Genomic DNA, 5,898 nt, shown 5'->3' with positions numbered 1-5,898 from the left:
AAAGAAAAGAAAAGAAAAGAAAAGAAAAGAAAGGAAGGAAGGAAGGAAGGAAGGAAGGAAGGAAGGAAGGAGAGAGAGAGAGAGAGAGAGAGAAAGAAAGAAAGAAAGAAAGAAAGAAAGAAAGAAAGAAAGAAAGAAAGAAAGAAAGAATAAAAAAAGAAAGAAACACTTAATATTATTCCTGTATTAGAGTTAAGAAACTTAGAGGCCTTAGAAGTAAAAGACATATTCAACACCACAAGGTGACAGAAATAAACAGGAATAGTCTTATACTTGACTAAATAATCTTTTGCTTAATTGTTCCTGTTTTTTACTTTAGCTGTTCAATCTTAAAAATAGGATGATAAATTTATAGGGAGAGACACTATCCTCCCTTATAGGTCTCCAAAACTCTTCTTGCTGAAAACAGTATGAAAACACTTTCCCTCTTCAAAGCCCAGTGCAACACCGGAAAAGCAATGGAGAAGAAAGTACTCAGTGTCTTTTCTCCAATAAAAGTTCTACTGCAATGCTTGAACACAATTGGAGGAGACCTAGGTTTATCAAAAGTATCTGCCATTTCTAAAACAATATACATTTATTACTTACATCAGATATAACCAAAAATAATCAAGTTTCATCATGTCTTATATGGGATTCTGAAGACCCTCCCTCCGTCCCTTCCTTCCTTCCTTCCTTCATTCCATATATTATTGCCTACTGTCCTGCAACAGCTAAAATGAAATCATCTGTAGAAAGTGGCTAACAATGTTATCTATTTCTCAGTTTCCAAATTAAGAAATCCTATGGAGTTTCTGTTTCAGTAAAATGAGTCCTATTAAATAAATAAATTAAAACAGAGTAAATATTCATCCAAAATACAGAAGCAAACATTCTAAAGATCAGGAAAAGGGACAAAATATTTTTTAATGCATTATTTATATGTTTACTGACTGTTGGCTTTCCCACAACCATCATTTATTTTGAAATTTGTAAGTGTGGGTAGCTGAAAGGAAAAAAAATGCTGTCTGTTTCTTAAATTAGATATGAGAGGTGAGAAAATTCCCAAAATCAAACAAAATCTTTTCTATATTCAAAGTGTCAAGTTTGAAACCAAACTTTGAACATCGAAAGATAAATTAATTCACTTAGAACAAACTGCTTCTAAGAAAAATAACATGTTAGAAGTTTATAAACTCCAAAATGGCCATTTTCAAGCGTACTGATGGTTCAAATATATATAAGTCAAAGTGTTGTCAATTAACTATCTTATAAAATATGCATTGGTTTAAAATTGCTAGGAAGATAAAAGATTTTGACTTGTAGACAAAGTATAAAGTATTTGATACCTTAAACTAAGCCTCAAGCTAGGCACGGTGGCTCACGCCTGTAATCCCAGCACTTTGAGAGGCTGAGGCAGGTGGATCACTTGGGGCCAGGAGTTCGAGGCCAGCTTGGTCAGCATGATGAAAGCATGTTTCTACCAAAAATATGAAAATTAGAAATAAGGAGCCCTGGATCCAAGACAGCCGATTAGGAGCAGCTCAGGATTGCAACTCCCAGTGAAAGCGTGGAGGGTGAGTGGACGCCGCATTTCCAGATGGATATTTGTTGCCCACAGACCAGGAGATTCCCAGGCAGAGGAGCCCCACAAGTCGCCGGCACGGCTGTTTTTGCCGGCATGGCTATTTTCACCTGCTTGGCTGTTTTTGCCAGCGTGGTTGTTTTGCCGGTACCCTGGCACGGTGGTTCTCCATACAAAATACACGGGTCCGGGCGCCGTTTTAGCTGGCAACTGGAGCTCCGGGAAGGCAGAGTCGCCCATTCATCTGATTAAAAGGGGACTGAAGCAGGGATCCAGGCCAGGAGATTCCCTGGAAAAAAGCGCCATGAATCTCACCACTGCTGTTTCAGCCAGCATAGTGGGGTACCATGTGGGAAATCACACAGATCCCAGTGTCTGTTCAACAGGTGACTGGAACACACGGGAGACAGTCAACAGTTCAACTTAAAAAAAAAAAAAGGCTCTGAAGCAGGGAGCCAGGTGATCAGACTCGGCTGGCCCCACCCCCACTAAAAAACAGCAATCAGAAACGCTCTGGATTGAGAGTTTCACAGCAAGTACAGCTGAACCCGGGATGGTCCAGCTCTGTGTGGGAGGGGTGTCCACCATTACCAAGGCAGTCCATCACTATGGAGGTAGTTTGCCATTGCTGAGGCAGCCTGCAATTGCCGAGGTAACCTGCCATTACAGAGAGAGTCCGCTATTACAGAGTTGGGCCACCATTGCCTAGGCAGTTCTAACTACACCCATATAAACAGAACTGCAGGGAAGTTCACATGGAAGCTGGGCGGAGCCCACTGCAGCTCAGCAAAGCCTCTGCAGGCAGACAGTGACTAAGCTGCCCCCTCCCTGGACAGGGCAGCCCTGAAAAAAGGTGGCAGCACAACAGAAGCTCATAAATAAAGCCCTAATTCCCTGGTACAGAGCACCTGGGAAAAAAAAAGGGTGGGGGGGGTTTATGAGTTCTACTGCAGCAGACTTAAATGTACCTGCCCAGCAGCTCTGAATAAACAACAGAGCTCACAGCTAAGCACTTGAGCTCCTATACAAGACAGACTGTCTCCTCAAGCAGCTCCCTGACCCCAGTATATCCAAAGAGTCACCTCATAAAGGAGAGCTCAGACTGACATCTGGCGGGTATCCTTCTAGGAAAAAGATGGCAGAAGAACAAACTGGCAGCTACCCTTACTGTTTTGCAGCCACTGCAGGTGATACCCAGGCAAGCAGGGCCTGAAGTGGACTGAAACAGTCCTATAGCAGAGGGGTCAGACTATTAGAAGGAAAATTAAGAAACAGAAAGAAATAACTTCATCATCAACAAACTGAAAGTCCACTCAGAGACCCAATTTGAAAGTCAACAACTACAAAAATGACAGGTGGATAAATACACAAAGATGGGAAGAAACCAGCACAAAAAGGATGAAAACACCCAAAACCAGAACGCCTCTCCTCCTACAAGGGATCACAACTCCTCACCAGCAAAGAAACAAGGCTGGATGGAGAATGACTGTGGTGAATTGACAGAATCAGGCTTCAGAAGGTGGGTAATAAGAAACTTCTGTGAGCTAAAAGAACATGTTCTAAACCAATGCAAAGAAACTAAGAACTTAGAAAAAAGATTTGATGAAATGCTAACAAAAATAAACAACTTAGAGAGGAATATAAGGGAATTGATGGAGCTGAAAAACACAACACGAGAACTTCACGAAGCGTACACAAGTTTCAACAGCCGAATTGACCAAGCAGAAGAAAGGATATCAGTGGTAAAGATCAACTCAATGAAAGAAAAAGAGAAGGCAAGACTGGAGAAAAAAGGGTAAAAAGGAATGAACAAAGTCTCCAAGAAATGTGAGACTATGTGAAAAGACCTAATCTACGTTCGATAGGCATACCTGAATGCGACGAAGAGAATGAATCCAAGCTGGAAAATACTCTTCAGGATATTATCCAGGAAAACTTCCCCAATCCAGCAAGGCAGGCAAACATTCAAGTCGAGGAAATATAGAGAACACCACAAAGATATTCGTCAAGAAGAGCAACCCCAAGGCACATAATCGTCAGATTCACCAGGGTTGAAATTAGGAGAAAATACTATGGGCAGCCAGAGAGAAAGGTCGGGTTACCCATAAAGGGAAGCCCATCAGACTCACAGCAGATCTCTCAGCAGAAACCCTACAAGCCAGAAGAGAGTGGGGGCCAATATTCAACATCCTTAAAGAAAAGAACTTTCAACCCAGAATCTCCTATCCAGCCAAACTAAGCTTCATAAGTGAAGGAAAAATAAAATCCTTTGGGAACATGCAAGTACTCAGAGATTTCGTCACCACCAGGCCAGCTCTACAAGAGCTCCTGAAACAGGCTCTACACATATAAAGGAACAACAAGTACCAGCTCAACTAAAGGGCAAAACACCCAGCTAGCACCAAAATGGCAGTATCAAATTCGCACATAACAATATTAACCCTAAATGTAAATGGACTAAATGCCCCAATCAAAAGACACAGACTGGCAAATTGGATAAAACGACAAAACCCATCGGTGTGCTGTATCCAGGAAACCCATCTCACATGCAAGGATACACAAAGGGTCAAAATAAAGGGATGGAGGAAGATTTACCAAGCAAATGGAGAGAAAAAAAAGCAGGAGTTGCAATTCTCATCTCTGATAAGTTAGACTTTAAAGCAACAAAGATCATAAGAGACAAAGAGGGACATTGCATAATGGTAAAAGGATCAATGCAACAAGAAGAGCTAACGATCCTAAATATATACGCACCCAATACACGAGCACCCAGATACATAAGGCAAGTTCTTAATGACTTACAAAGAGACTTAGACTCCCACACAATAATAGTGGGAGACTTTAACACCCCATTGTCAACATTAGACAGATCAACCAGACAGAAAATTAACAAGGATATCCAGACTTGAACTCAGACCTGGACCAAGCAAATCTAATAGACATTTACAGAACTCTCCACCCCAAATCCACAGAATATACATTCTTCTCAGCACCACGTCACACCTACTCTAAAATTGACCACATAATTGGGAGTAAATCACTCCTCAGCAAATGCAAAAGAACAGAAATCGTAACAAACAGTCTCTCAGACCACAGTGCAATCAAGTTAGAACTCAGAATTCAAAAACTAACCCAGAACCACACAGCTTCATGGAAACTGAACAACTTGCTCTTGAATGTTGACTGGATAAACAATGAAATGAAGACAGAAATAAAGATGTTCTTCGAAACCAACGAGAATGAAGACACAACATACCAGAATCTCTGGGACGCATTTAAAGCAGTCTCTAGAGGAAAATATATAGCAATAAGTGCCCACATGAGAATCAAGGAGAGATCAAAAATTGACACCATATCGTCAAAACTGAAAGAGCTAGAGGAGCAAGATCAAAAAAACTCAAAGTCTAGCAGAAGACAAGAAATAGCTAAGATCAGAGCAGAACTGAAGGAGATAGAGACACAAAAAACCCTTCAAAAAATCAATAAATCCAGGAGCTTGTTTTTTGAAAAGATCAACAAAATAGTCAGACCACTAGCCAGATTAATAAAAAAGAAAAGAGAGAATAACCAAATTGATGCAATAAAAAACGATAAAGGGGATATCACCACAAATTCCACAGAAATTCAAACCATCATCAGAGATTATTACAAACAACTCTATGCACAGAAACTAATAAACCTGGAAGAAATGGATAAATTCCTGGACACTTGCCTCCTCCCAAGCCTAAACCAGGAAGAAGCCGAAACCCTGAACAGACCCATAACAAGGTCTGAAGTTGAGGGAGCAGTTAAGAGCTTACCACCCAAAAAAAGCACAGGTCCAGATGGGTTCACAGCTGAATTCTACCAGACGTGCAAAGAGGAGCTGGTACAATTCCTTCTGAAACTATTCCAAACAATACAAAAAGAGGGAATTCTTCCCAAATCATTTTATGACACCAACATCACCCTGATTCCAAAACCTGGCAGAGACTCAACAAGAAAAGAAAACTTCAGGCCAATATCCATGATGAACATAGATGCAAAAATCTTCAATAAAATACTGACAAGCCGATTGCAACAGCACATCAAAAAGCTTATCCACCATGATCAAGTAGGCTTCATCCCGGGGATGCAAGGCTGGTTCAACATACGCAAGTCTATAAACGTAATTCACCACATAAACAGAACCAAAGACAAAAACCACATGATTATCTCAATTGATGCAGAGAAGGCCTTTGACAAAATTCAACAGCCCTTTATGCTAAAAACCCTCAATAAGCTAGGTATCGATGGAACGTATCTCAAAATAGTAAAAGCTATTTATGACAAACCAACAGCCAATATCATACTGA

General features: G+C 40.7%; 1 pseudogene; it reads left to right on the top strand.

Moving 5' to 3' along the window:
- The first annotated feature begins 1,868 nt into the window (after positions 1 to 1,868).
- LOC116565667 overlaps positions 1,869 to 5,898 on the top strand; it is a 12,815-nt pseudogene continuing 8,785 nt past the window's right edge.

The sequence above is a fragment of the Sapajus apella genome, unplaced genomic scaffold, assembly GCF_009761245.1.
Source record: "Sapajus apella isolate SASKATOON/1434 unplaced genomic scaffold, GSC_monkey_1.0 scaffold41, whole genome shotgun sequence".
Classification (NCBI taxonomy): domain Eukaryota; kingdom Metazoa; phylum Chordata; class Mammalia; order Primates; family Cebidae; genus Sapajus; species Sapajus apella.
This window is presented reverse-complemented; position numbering and strand designations above follow the sequence as displayed.